The sequence below is a fragment of the Hemiscyllium ocellatum genome, chromosome 10, assembly GCF_020745735.1.
Source record: "Hemiscyllium ocellatum isolate sHemOce1 chromosome 10, sHemOce1.pat.X.cur, whole genome shotgun sequence".
Taxonomy (NCBI): Eukaryota; Metazoa; Chordata; class Chondrichthyes; order Orectolobiformes; family Hemiscylliidae; genus Hemiscyllium; species Hemiscyllium ocellatum.
This window is the reverse complement of record NC_083410.1, coordinates 21,602,679-21,617,808: the sequence shown is the minus strand read 5'-3', so window position 1 is coordinate 21,617,808 and position 15,130 is coordinate 21,602,679. Positions and strand designations below refer to the sequence as shown.

At 38.9% G+C, this 15,130-nt stretch overlaps 1 protein-coding gene across 2 annotated transcripts in view; it reads right to left on the bottom strand.

The window, feature by feature from the left end:
- The window catches only part of si:ch211-125o16.4 (neuroblast differentiation-associated protein AHNAK), a 50,332-nt gene extending 35,722 nt beyond the window's left edge, over positions 1–14,610 (bottom strand). Inside the window, exon 1 of one of the 2 annotated variants that reach the window (XM_060831333.1) lies at positions 14,531–14,610. The gene's annotated coding sequence lies outside the window, so the exon portion shown is untranslated. Of the gene's footprint in view, positions 1–14,444; positions 14,499–14,530 lie in introns of those variants that run through there. The other variant, XM_060831334.1, reaches the window with a different exon arrangement.
- Positions 14,611–15,130: the final 520 nt, after the last annotated feature.

Sequence of the window (15,130 nt, the reverse complement as noted above, 5' to 3'; positions counted from 1 at the left end):
ATTGATGCAGTTGCCCATGAGCTTTCTCACCCAACACTTAATTAAAGGGTGTTGATTTGTGGATGAATTTCTTGCCAGGGCAAACACGCCCAATTATTTCCCCATTCTCACTAATTCTTCTACTAGGAAGGGGAAAATCACACCCATCATACTTCGTTTGTCTTTTCCATGGTATTGCTTTTAAGCATGTAATTCACTCACTTCCATTTCATGTCATCTGGTCTGACTTTGAGGTTAACTATGCCCACATTGACCTGGATTAATTTTCAAGGAAAGCAAAGCACAGGGACAGGCCATTCGGCCAAACTAGTCCATTTTTATTAATCTACGCAATTTAATAGTATTTTGTTTACTCTCTAGACTGTGGAACTTATGATTTTTAAATCTTTCCAACTGTTCATCCCTTTTAAAACCTGTGCTCATTTCCATGGGCTAGTTGGTTGCAGTTACTCCACATGAGCAGGATTGGTGGACCTGACACTGTTCCATTAGGCCTTTGAGCAAGGGGACCAATACAAAACTCACTTTCATTTTAACTGTGAGGCTTTAGACCACTTATAAGTCATTCTGTCCACGTGAATCCTTGTGGTGACGTCTGTGCCTTATGTTACTGAATGTGTCAATCAAGACTGCTAGAGTAGGTCCTGCTCATTGAATTTCAGTAATGGGAACTCTGGATCAAGGAGTCTTCATCTTTAGCTCTGTTCCTGATCTGTTATTTGCTTTGGAAGAGAAGGTGGAAATCCTCCCACCTCTACTCCGAGTATTTTATGAGTTATTTTCAAAAATTTGTCAGTGTGCCAGCATTTAATACAGGTTTCACAAAAAAGAATTAAAAGAACCATAAGGTCTTCAGTCTAGAGAGTAGATAAAATACTATTAACTTGTGTAAATTAATAAGCATGGACTAGTTTGGCCGAATGACCTGTCACTGTGCTTTACATTTCTTGTAAAATAAATCCAGGCCAATATGACATAAACACTTACTATCTAATAATAATGGCCATGGAAAAATAACACTGAAGCTTGCATCATTCCTTCTAGTTTCCACTATTCTTGGACTAAGTGTCACATTCTTTTGCTCTTTTGATCCTAAACAAATTTTGTTTGATCCTATATATTAGGTGCAGATAAAGTGCCTGGTCCATGGATATATAATAATAACATATATGTCATAGAGAGATATACAGACCCTTCAGTCCAACTTATTGATGCTGATCAAGTTTCCTAAACTAATTCAGCCCCATTTGCCAGCACATGACCCATATCCCTCTAAATACTTTCTATTCATACCGTCATCCAGATGCCTTTGAATGCTACAATTGTACCAACCTCCACCACTGCTTCTGGCAGCTCATTTCAAACACGCACCACCCTCTGTGTGAAAAGGTTATCTCTTAAGTCCCTTTTAAATCATTCTCTTCTCACCCTAAGCCTAAGCCCCCTAGTTCTGAACTCCCCACCCCAGGGAAAATACCTTGTCTATTTACCCTATCCATGCCCCTCATTTTTTTTATATAAATCTCTACAAGGTAACTCCTCAGCCTCCCACACTCCAGGGAAAACAGCCCCAGCCTATTCAGCCTCTCCCCATAGCTCAAACCCTAAAACATCCTTGTAAACCTTTTCTGAACACTGTCAAGCATCATTCTAAACAGTGTAGTTTTAGTATGGTTTTAAAAATAGGAAACTTTCCTGAATTGAACTGCTGGCTGCAACCTCAATTTTCAGTTTAGCTCAGTTCATAGTGTAAAGACCACATCTTTTTTGTTTTTCGTTTTCTTTATTTCAGATTGTGGACCAGCTTGGGAAAAGGACGCTGCTGTAAACCAAGGAGTGTGAAAAGAGTTCTGCACTTTTAAAAACAAGTTACTGGAACTCATTGTGAGTTTTCTTTCATGCTGTTACTTTTGTTCAGGCAGTGCGGTAGATTTTGAGACACAAAAACACCCCATGTGTGGAGCAAGTTTCTCCCGGAGATAGACAGATGTTTTTTTTTAAATTAGATCCAAACTGAAAGAACTTGGATATGAAGATTAGAAATTTGAATGACTTGGAAGAAGCAAAGGGGAGCCTCATCCAAATGCTGTGGACTGGTGCTACTGAACTTTAGTTCCCAATAGTTTTTCCTTCTCCCATTACATCCATGTTTGTTTGCAGTCTATGTCAGTCTGCATTAGTCTGTACTGAAAATGTGTTGCTGGCTAAAGCACAGCAGGTTAGGCAGCATCCAAGGAATAGGAAATTCGACATTTCGGGCATAAGCCCTTCATCAGGTGTTTATGAAGGGTGTGAGTTTCAGCTACTAGAGATACATGTTGATAATTCATATTTTTGCTTTCCTATGTTTAGAATTGATTTATTTGTAATAAATAATAGTTCACATTAAGTATGGAAAGTGGGTCAACATTTTCTGTTATCCCGAGTACACCAGCCAAGTAAACTGGGGACCAGAGCTGATACCAGAAATGAAAGGATTGTCTTATGAGAAGAGTTAAGTAAGTTAGGTTTGTACTCATTGGAATTTAGAAGAATGAGAGTTGACCTTATTGAAACATGCAAGATTCTTAGGGATGTAACAGGGCAGATGTAGAAAGTTTGATTCCCCTTGTGGGACAGTCTCGAACCAGAGGCTATAATTCCAAAATAAGGAGTCACACATTTAAGACCAAGGTGCGGAAGCATTTCTTTTCCCAGAGAGTAGAGATCTGTGGAATTACTCACTCAAATGGCTTTGGAGGCTGAGTCATTAAGTACATTCAAGGCTGAGACAGACAGATTTTTAATTAGTAAGGGAATCGAGGGTTATAGGGAAGAGGCAGGAGGTGGAGTTAATGATTATCAGATCTGCCACAATCTCATTGAATGGCAGAGCAGACTCAATGGATTGAGTGACCTACTCTTGCTCCTACATCTCATGGTCTTTTGTGAGTGAAGACGGTTAATATTGGCAATGAATGGTCAGGCTGGTTCGGGACTTGGGGAGGATGCCCATCGTCAGGTCCTAATTGTGAGATCAGTCAGCATCTAACACTAACATGGTACTGAACCTGTCATTTGGCATCTCACAGGTCCTCTGAAAGTCTGCTTTTGTCCATTCATAGCTGAGCATAGAATCAGAAGCATGAGTAACTTCCCTCCCACCCCTGCCCAGCCCCCCTCCCTCCAACCATAATGCTGTTTAGATGCATCAGAATGAAACTTTTGACTTTCTTTAGTTGTTGTGAAGTTCATGGAATACTGTCAACCGCATTGTTTGAAGAATTGTCACAAATTATTAGATTCAAAAGAGAATGGACTTCTGTAATGGGTTCAATATAATTTATAAATCTCTTAAAGGTCACAGAGTGGAACACTGGCAGAAGCAGGGGGGAACTTATGTGCAGATGAAAAAAGAAGGCCCTCAACAAACAGCCAGACCCACATCTGTCAATTCAGCCTTAGTCAGCGGAATTTGAGATAGCTACAATTCACCAAGGAGATGATCACAGATACTGATACAGATCATTAAAACTGACTCTTCCTGTGGTCATAAAGGAGGGCAAGGACTGCACAGCCAGTTGCTCTCAAGGTCACCATTGTGGCTTAGGATCTTTCCAGGCAGGAGGCAATGTCAACACCAACTTCTCAGTTTTCAGTGCAATTGTGTTCGATTGAAGAAGCAGAAGACCTACAGAAAAGGGAAGGAGATTTCCTGGTCTTCTCTCCAAGCAATTCGAAATTGAGATGTGCAATAAGCCAGAATTTGAGCACTGACGTGAAGAAGAGTTATAAGGCTTGAAAAGGCTACAGGGACAGGGAGAGACCAATCTATGGAAAGGTTTGAACATACAACTGATAATTTTAAAATCAAATCATTTTCAGACCTGACGCTAATATAAATGAATTGCAAGTGAATTGCAGTTAGTACAAGTCAGAATGCACTCAGCAGAATTTTGTAATATTCCAAGTTCACAGATAAGAGGGTGACTGGGTCACAATGCTTCCTCTGTGTGGCTGCACAGATACTTTGAGGGTCCGTACACACTGATGGGGGGTGGGGGGGGTGGGTTATGTTATTCCCAGCTCTGAGTTCTGGTTTCAGTAGTTGCTGCCAAACACAGAGCTCAGAGGTCACACAGAAAAACACAAAATCCGAGGCAATATATTAGAATAGTCAAATCTAAAGATATTAAAGGCTTGAGGGGTTTTCAAAATGTGTTAAGACAACGGTGAAATTGGGCAATGTTACAGACCAAAGGAGTAAATGGTCTCAATGATAGACAGGACATAGGGTCAGAAACTCACCTCAATATCATTAAAGTGACTCAGTTCAGATGTGGCGATGGACACAAAGTATTAACTAGATTGTAGGGATGGAAATCTGGGAATAAACCTACTTCATAATTATATCCTCCTACTCTAACACTATATTAACCACCCAATCAAAACACTCAATACTAATTAGTACAAATTCCAATCATTCTATACACTGCCTCCTCATAAAGGATTGAGATTGCCTAAAATCATTTTGCTTTGGATTCTTAATATCGATCTGGAAAAACAAACCCTTGTGTCATCAATTTGACCTTGATGTACAACTCAAGGTTGGAACAACTATGCCTCTATGCTCTTAAACCCTAGAAAAACACATTATAACATTAGCAAAAGAATTGTTTTAATATTTTTCTAACTTGGAAACTACATTCTGTTGACAAAAAATAAAATAGGATGGATATGAAAAAAATGTCCTTTACCACTTGATTGTTTCACACAAACAGACGTGTACATTTGTAAATGCCTCAGTAACCTTGAGCTGCGTATCTCTTTTTTTTGTTGATCTTAGGACATTTGGTTCTGTTAAGGGCGAACCTTCCAAATCCCCCTCTAACACTAGAAAGACAAGGGCAACAGATGCATGGAAGAATACATTTGCAGTTTCCTCTCCAAGCCATTCACCATCCAGACTTGAAAATATATTGTTGTTCCTTCACCGTCACTGGGTCAAAATAAAGCAAGATTGGATGGGCCTGGCCTTGTATCCACTGGAGTTAGAAAAGTAAAAGGTCATTTGGTTGAAATAAGTAATATCCTGAGGGCTTTTAACAGGGTAGATGTAGAGCAATATTTCCCATAATGGAAGAATCTAGAGTCACAAGTCACTATAGTATAAATCAAGTTTTTCTTCACTCAGAGGGTCAAGAGTCTTTGGAATTCTTATCCTGAAAAGGTGATAGAAGAAGAGTCTCTGAATATTTTTAAGGCAGAAATACATAGATTCTTTTTAAGCAAAGAAACAAAGGGGTATCACAGGTATATAAGAATACAGATTTGCGTTTACAAACAGGTCAGCCACAATCTTATTGAAAGCACCAGGCTCTAGAGGTTTGATGTACTGGAGTGGTTCAAGATGACAGCTCACTGCTACCTTCTCAAGGGCAATTAGAGGAAAGCAATAAATGCTGCCACAGCCAGCAATGCCTCCATCCCATGAATGAACAAACAAAAATATGTAGGTGCAATTTATTTTTAAAAAAATTAATGGGAATGTAAAATGGGTCTGTTGGACTCATCTTTCACTATACGTTAATCCAAATATAATCAAAGGAGAATTGTTAGCAACAAATAATGGCCTTGTTAAAATCTTATTTTAGAAATGCATATTTTTGCTCAGCTGGAATACAAATACATCTTGAATTTCTATCCTTATGACTTGCATCAGTATTAAAATAGTTTATTGGAAATTTTTTTGACTTTTTCTTTGTAATCTTATCATTAAACCATCAATTTAATCAAGGCAGACTAGTGATCAATTAGGTATTTTGGAATCAGTGCTCAGAGTACTCCTGATAATTAGGAATTCCTACTTTGGTTAAAATTGAGAAATTCAGGCTCAACATAAGGCAAAGTGCCTGGTTCCCTGTCTGAAGGTCTCATGTTTGTGAGTTATATGCAGGATTGTCATCTGCATAGGTTTAGTTTAATAATTTGGACCAGTGTTTGCCCAGCTACTAGTTGTCGAGTAAATGCACTCAAAAGACATTCCATGTTAAGGCGTGGATGGAGGGTGGAGAGAAAGAAACATCAATTAACTGACTCACAGCTCCCTTTATTATTAAATTAATTATCCTTTTACAGTGTTTTCACAATTGTTCTATTAACTATCAATTACACTGAAACTCATATTGTTCTTTGGATAAACAAGCAAAGTTTTTAAAAACTCTAAAATTAAAAAAAAACAAGTATGCCATCAACCTATGGGTGATCTCTGAATGGCTTTAACCTGTGATTTCTGGATAACATTAACATCCATGCTGTTGAAAGTTCTCATGTAGCTGTTCATACATGGAGCACAACTGTTTTTCTTGTAAACAGACTGAACCAATGCAGCATTTGGATTACTATGTTAGAAGGTAACATAAAAGAAAGTACATTATGAAGAAGGGTCACTGGACCTGAAACATTAAAACTGCTTTCTCTGTACAAATGTTGCCAGACCTGCTGAGTTTTTCCAGAAGTTTCTGTTTTAGATTCAGATTTCCAGCATCCACAGTTCTTTCTTTTATTAAACAGCGAAATAAGCTTTACTCTTTAGTATTCCAAATCACCCAAACAAATTCTCAATTATACTTTGAACCACTGAAATTTTTGATTCCAGCACCTCAATTGGTAGATTACTTCAAATGTTTGCTGTTGTGTGCATTTTTTCCTCTAATATCAGTTTTATTTTTATTTTCCAGTACGTTTTTTCTAGTCCCACTTACCAACTGACTCACTTGGAAGTAATATTTTAGGGTCGTTGTATCTGCTCCATTCAATATTAGGTTGAGGAATTATCTTCATGTCCAACTATATGTGCTACACAACACAAACACTTTACCAAAAGTGCAGGCCACGCAAAATTTGACCATCTGTAATATCAGATCAAACCATTGTACTAAGAACACCAGCTGTGCCCAGGGACCATTCAAAGAGGTCATACTGATCACCAACACTGATCACCGTGGGCGGCACGGTGGCACAGTGGTTAGCACTGCTGCCTCACAGCGCCTGAGACCCAGGTTCAATTCCCGACTCAGGTGACTGACTGTGTGGAGTTTGCACGTTCTCCCCGTGTCTGCGTGGGTTTCCTCTGGGTGCTCCGGTTTCCTCCCACAGTCCAAAGATGTGCGGGTCAGGTGAATTGGCCATGCTAAATTGCCCGTAGTGTTAGGTAAGGGGTAAATGTAGGGGTATGGGTGGGGTGCGCTTCGGCGGGTCGGTGTGGACTTGTTGGGCCGAAGGGCCTGTTTCCACACTGTAAGTCTAATCAAAGTCTAATCTAATCTAATCTAATCAACAGGATTCCAGTTCCATACCTATGGTAAGTCTGGGAATTGTTGGGAGAAGATGTTTCTCCCTATTATTCCAGAACCTTCAGTCACAGGAAATATTTTCCTTATAACTACTCTTGTTCCATCCTGTAATGACCTCAAATGCCTCTATTAATGAGTCCTTAGATATCTGTGTTTCTGCTGAAAAAGTGGCAGAACAACAGTCTTTGAATATATTTAAGGTAGAAATAGGTAAATTCTTTTTTTAGCAAAAGGTTATAACGGGGATGTGGGTAAACAGATTTGTGGTCACAAACAGGTCAGCCATGATCTTATTGAGTGGTGCACCAGGCTCAATAGGATGAACGGCCTACTCCTGCTCCCAATTCATGTGTCTATGTACGGTCATAAGGAACTCAATCACCCCTTTCCCACACTATACTGGAGTGGTTCAAAAAATAGCTCACTGCTACCTTCTCGGGGGCAATTAGGGAAAGACAATAAATGTAGCACCAGCCAGCGATGCCCACATTCCATAAGTGAGAAAATAAAAATATGTAATTACAAGTCATTGCTTTAAATATTAATGGGAATGTAAAATGGGTCTATTGGATTCTTGTTTCATTATACATTATGTTCTGTTTTACTTGCAATCCAAAACATAATCAAAGAAGAACTGTTTGCGATAAAAAATGGTCTTGTTAAAATCTTACTTTAGAAATGCATATTTATGCTCAGCTGGAATACAAATGCAGTTGCATCTTAAATTCCCATCCTTATGCCTTGAATCAGCATTAAAATAGTTTATTGAAACATTTTTCAACCTTTTCTTTCTAAACCTTTCATTATACCATTGTGGCAAGCCTTTCTAGGTGTCTGTACTTCTTTCGGGAACATTGCAAATGAAACAAGATGTAATACAAACATCTTGCCCACAGTGTGAAGTCCAAAACGGTGCATTACAACAGTGGTATAATTAAGGTTTCATATCACTCATATTCTATTTTTATTCAGTTGTAGGACGTGGGCATTGCTGGCTGGCCGGTATTTATTGCCTGTTCCTAGTTGCCCTTGAGAAGATGGTGGTGAGCTGTCTTTTTGAATCGCTGCTATCCACATGCTGTACGTTGACACACACAATGCCCCTGGGAAGGCAATTCCAGGATTTGACCCCGTGACAGTGAAGGAATGGCAATATATTTCCAAGCCAGGATGGTGAGTGGCTTGGAGGGGAACTTACATGTGGTGGTGTTCCCAGGTATCTAATGCCCCTGTCCTTCTAGATGGAAGTGATCATGGGTTTGAAAGATGCTTCTTGGGATCTTTGGTGAATGCCTGCAGTGCACTTTGTAGATAATACCACTGCTGCTACTATTCATCGTCACGGGTTAGAGGAATGGATGTTCATGGATGTGATGCCAATCAAGCAGGTTGCTTTGTCCTGAATGGTGTCAAGCTTCTTAAGTGCTGTTGGAACTGATTCCATCCAGGCAAGTGGGGAGTATTCCATCACATTCCTGATTTGTGCCTTGTAGATGGTGGACAGGCTTTGGGGAATCAAGAGGTGAATTGTTTGCCGCAATATTCCTAGCTTTTGACCTGCTCTTGTAGCCACTATGTTTACGTGTTGAGTCTAGTTTTTAGTTAATGTTAACCTTGAAGGTGTTGATATTGGGGAATTCAGTGACAGTAACCCCTTTGATTGTCAAGGGGCAGTGGATAGCTTGTCTCTTATTGAAAATGGTCATTGCATGGCATTGTATGGCATGAATGTTACTTGCCATTTGTCAGCCCAACTCTGGATATTGTTCAGATCTTGTTGCACTTGAACATGTACTGCTTCAATATCCTGAATAGTGTTGAACATTGTGCAATCATCTCCACTTCTGACTTATGATGGATGGAATGTTATTGATGAAGCAGCTGAAGATAGTTAGATCTAGGACACTACCATGAGGAACTTCTGCATAGATGTCCTGGAACTGAGATGACTGACCTCCAATAACCACAACCATCTCCTATGTGCCAGGTATGACAGTGATCAGTGGAGAATTTGCCCTTGATACCCATTGTTTCCAATTTTGTTAGACCTCCCCGAAGCCACATTCGGTCAAATGTGGCTTTGATGTCAAGGGCTGACACTCTCACCTCACCTCTGGAATTCAACTCTTTTGTCCATGTTTGAACCAAGGCTGTAACAAGGTCAGAAGCTGAGTAGGTGCTGCTGGATAGCACTGATGATGAGACCTTCCATCACTTTACTGAGGACCAAATGTAGGCTGATGGGATAGTAATTGGCAGAGTTGGATTTGCTCCGTATTTTTGTGTGTAGGACATAAGCTTGGGCAATTTTCTGCATTGTTGGGTAGATGCCAGCATTGTAACTATATTGGAACAGCTTGGTTAGGGGAGTGGCAAATTCTGGAGCACAAATCTTCATACTATTGCTGGAATGTTGCCAAGGCCCATAACCTTTGTAGCATCCAGTGCCTTCAGCCTTTTCTTGATATCATATGGAGTGAATTGAACTGGCTGAAGACTGGTATCTGTAATGCCGGGAACCACTGGAGGAGGCCAATATAGGATTCTTGCCATGTACCCAGTACAACATTTGTATTTTTATGGTATTGTTATTTTGTGTTGCTTTTAGCATCTAAAAAACCTCTGCCCTATATATCTCTACCTTTTATACCCTAGACATTATGAAGACTTTTCTAATTAAAAGTAGAATAATTTCTTTTTTTTCGTCTCAATTACTGCCATTGAAATCCATCCACAATGTCTTGCCGACAACACCTTGTTGTCTTCCAACTTCTATGGTCCACTGGATTAGTTACACGGTTCTAAATTTCATATTGTCTGAAATTTTGGACAACATTAAACATTTATATCCAATTCCAGTAACACTGCGAAACTACTTTTTACTCCTACTTTATGTACCTCCTTTCTAATTGTATTAATGCTATTTTCTACTCACACCCTAATTCTTAATTGTGGTTGTCAAATGTTTTCTGAAAGTATGTGTGCATTGCCTCACTGAATCCATAATGTAACGTTTGAGTACATTTTGTATGGATTAATATTACACGGTTCTGGCTATACATTCCAAAGTTAGCTCAGATTTTTGATGGAGTGCTCTCAAATTCCAGTATCAGTACATGTATCTGAACACTGGTAGCACCTACTGTAGAAAAAAAACTACATTTGGGGATATCATTGAAGTCACTATTAAGGCTACAGACTGCAAAATGTTTAATAAAAATATATGGTTCCATTCCACAGGCAAGAGAGGTGTCTATTCATTCATCAAGCAAACTCTTAAAGCAGAACTCATGTATCTATCTGACAATGAACTCTGCAAATTACCCTAAATAAAATTGTGCAGTATTTTACAAAATCTACACATTCATCTTCAGTTTCTAAACTTGGCCCTTTGCTTGTTGCCAATAAGCTTTTATTTGGGTTCCACTCAATACTTCTTGTAACATCTGGGGTTATTTTATGATTGTTCTGGAAATTGAGAACATATAGAATCTAAGGCTGTATTTATAATGTGACTCAGTATCACCCAGTAAATGTTATCATCCAACGGACGAAATTGGGAGAGCGAATTGTCAGAGATGATGGATGAGAAGAGAGATTTTGTTTTTAAAAAGTCATGATTTACTTATATAGTGCAACTGAGCCACTTTCACTTTCAACATTTCTGATTTACAACTTAGATTTCTCAACAGCACTTTATACCCAGTGGATGCATTGACTATGATGTTCCCAAGTTCAATCGATTCAGAAAGGTCCCAGCTGATTTGAAGTTGGCAAATGCAACACCAATGATCAAGAAGAGAGGGTGAGAGAAAAGAGGGAACAACAGGCTAGTTAGCCTGACATCAGTCATTGGGATAGTGCTGGAATCCGAATGGCAGAACAGGTTTGACGAGCAACATGGTCTTCTCCTGCTCTTTTGTTATATTTTCATGTTCTCATCAAATTGAACAGAAACAATTGCTTGATTCTTTATACTTATATTTTAATCTCAGAACTGATTTAGCCAGAATCAAATATCTTCCTGTAAAACCATTGTGCAGAACTAATCTTTGCACTTAGAAAACCATAGTATGATTAGAAAAACAATCAACAGGATATATGAATACCACTTGACAAATTTAGTAGCGTGCTTGGAAAATATAAGTAGTATAGATAAAGGTGAACCAAATTAGGTGGTATATTTTAATTTTCAAAAAGGTGCTATTCTAAAGGTTAATACACTACATAGAGTTGGGGAGATATATTAATGTGAATAGAGAATTGGTTCATGGGCAGCAAGCAGAGAGTGGGTTAAATGGGGCATTTTAGAATTGGACAGGCTATGGAGTGCCACAAGGATTAGTGTAGGGGCCTTAGTTATTTACAATCACTACCAGACAAAGAGGTTGAGAGGAATGTATCTATATTTGCCAAAGAATCAAAGCTAGGTGCGAATGCGACCATGAGAAAGACACAAAGAGAATACAGAGAGATATTGGCAGGTTAACAGAGTGGGCAACAAGGTGATAGGGCAAAATTTTGAGTTTATTCACTTTAATCATAAGGATAGAAGAGCAAATGTTTTAAAAAGGAATGAAATTTATAAAGGTTCATTTTCATTCTTTGATGTACTTGAGCAAGGAACAAAAGCCTAGCATTAAAGTACAGCAAACAATTCAGAAAACAAGTGGCACCTTGGTCTTTATTGTAAAGGAATAGGAATTCAGAAATAAGAAAGTTTTGCTACAATTATAGACGGTTTGCTAAGACCACACCTGGAATACTGTGTGCAATTGTTAAGGAAGTATATATTGGCACTTGGAGGCAGCACAGGAAATATTCACTAGCTTCGTCCTGGAATGAATGGGTTGTCCTATGGTGACATGCCACACATGGATCTTGGAGATCTGTACAGAAGAAAAAGTAATTGGAGGGTATGTAGATGCTGAGAGGATTTTTTTTTTCAACTGGTTGAGGAATCTAGAATAGAGGGGCAAGTTTCATTTAACAATCCTGGAGCATTGAATTCTCGATCCCTTTACATGAAGAAATTTCTCCTTGTTTCAGTCCAAATTATTTTTATTTTGTTATTTATTCATGGGATGAAGGTGTCAATGGCTGGGATGAATATAAAATGAATGAGTATTTTAAAATTTGAGTTCTAATTGCTTTCTGCAATTGTGTGCGAGCTTTATCTGATTCATGTACTGCGACACCAAATCCCTCAGTTCTTTATCTCCTGCAATCTCTCTTCACTCCTTCTCTAGATTTCCTTAGAGATAGAAAAAACTGCAGGTGCTATAATCCAAGGAAGACAAGCAGGAGGCTGAAAGAACACAGTAAGCCAGGCAGCATCAGGAGGTGAAGTTGACATTTCAGGTAAGGGAGGCAGAGAACTTCTACAAAATGGGCATCCTTTGAATTTACTTTGCAGTGTTGACTTCTCCAGTTCCTGATGCTGCCTGGCTTGCTGTGTTCTTCCAGCCTCCTGCTTGTCTGTAGACCTTCTGCCAAAATGTACATGTTCATATGTCCCCCCATCATACTCCATGTGCCAATTTTTTGCCCACTGATGTAAACTGCCTATATCCCTTTGCAGACTCTTTCAATCTCCCTCCTGACAGCTTATTTTCCTACCTATTTTCATGCCACTGGCAAATTTAGGTGCCACATTTCTGTCTCCTCATTCAAATCATTGGTATAGGTTGTAAATAGCTGAGGCCTCCAGCAACAATTACTGTGATACTCCACTAGTTACATCTTGCCAACTTATAAAAGACCCATTTATGTCCATTCTTTGCTTTTTGATAGTTAACCAATCCTTTATCCCATACTTTACTAATGCTGCCTACACCATACATTTTTGTCTTGTGTTGCACACCTTAATATAGTGCTTTATCCAATGCATTTTGCAAGTCAAACTACACCACATCTATTGGTTCCACATGAATGTCATTTGAGTAAGAAATCGTAATACAATTTCCATTTCACAAAGCCATGTTGGCTCTGCCTCATTACAGCATGAATTTCAAAGGTAACCTGTCATTAACAACTTAAAAATAGATTCCAGCACCTTTCCTAACAGATGTTAGTCTAACTAATCTATAATTTCCTGCTTCCTGCATTTTTCCCATCTGGAATAAAGGTGTTACATTTGCTATTTTACAATCTGCTGACAACCTTACAGATTTTAAGAGATTTTGTAAGATTATAAACAATGAATCTACTACCTGGGCTGGCATTTCCATAAAACTCTAGGATGCAGGCCATCTGATCATGAGGATTTGTTAGCCTTTACATCCAACAGTTTTCCCAGCATCTTTTTCCGGGTGGTGTTGATTGTTTTAAGTCCATCTCCCCCATTGCCCCTTGATTTCTACCATGAGGGCAGACACAAATTTAATAACTTAATGAGCCGATGAAGTCACGATGGGTTGAATGGTCTTCTTCTCCGTCAGAACACATTTGTGATTCTGTGAAATATCTGTTCAATGCCTCTGCCTTCATTTTCCATTACAATGGAGAACAAATATGACTTGAAGAAGAAGGGAGTCATATCAGAGATGTTAACTCTGTTACTCTCTACACAGATGTTGGCAGATCTGCTGAGTTCTTCCAGTACTTTCTGTTTTTATTGCAGACTGTACTTATTCATAGTTATATTTTAATCTCAGAGCTATAATACAGATATCAAAAAGCTTTAAAATGCCTTTCTTCAAAATATTATGAACATTGCACTTGTCAATGGTATAACTTTTTTCTTCTTTCAAATTGATTACAATTCTACTGGTATATATGTAGCATGAAATGCAAAATCATTCCTATTTCACAAAATTTACTATTGCCATTTGGGTTCAAAGTGCCAATTGTGATATCAAACACACTTTTTCCCCTTTCTGTCCAAATTACTAACAAATAGTTGGTTGCCATTCAGACACAAGAACATACAGGTCAGTGTGTGCTTTCGGATATTAAACCATCACCTTTGCCTTGACAAAGGAATCAAGACTGGCTTGGATGCCAAGATATTCAGTAATCCACATAGGCAGTCTGATGCTAGAGAACCCATCCAAGACTACACTATAGCAAATGAGGATAAAAACTGATATTCTATAACAAATATTTTACCTGTCACATATCACAGTTTTCCCTTATGATGTGGAATCACCATTGGCTCAAACACAAATTATAGCAGGCACAAGTCAGCCTCTTACCTGCAGTGACTGTCTCAGGAGTTCACCACAGTGGTAGCACAGTACTGTCTCTCTCTCTCTCTCTCTGTCTGTTGTGTAGGTGAACTGAAGCAGTAACACCCACTGCCTTCCTTCCTGCTTTTGTTGTTTCCAAAAGTCATCGGGCAGGTTTATCAGAGAATGGGGTGGGTGTGTTTTAAAAGTCCCCTCCGGGAGGGGCCTGAATACTCACACAAACACACAGGTTCTGTCAGATATGCAGAATCTGAAAGCACAGTCATGAATCTGGACTATTCTTATCCTTCCAGTTAACTGTTTCTTCCAAAGTTTTATTTTGCTTTGGAAAACTTAGAAAAAGTGCTGGAGTCGTACTGCCTGAGACTGTACTTCACAGAACTGTTTTAAGTGGAAATTTCCAGCAAAAATATGTATTCTTTAAACAATGTTTATCACTCCCTTGATTGTTTACAGCCCACCTGGAAAGACCACTGTCTGAGGTTTTCCTGCTGAAGTTACATGGGGGTCCATTCAGTTATCGGACCATCTTAGTGCCTCAAATGAATGTAAATATAGTTTTGTATGTTTAAGAGATTCTTTGGCTTGTTTGGATAGAGTCAAATT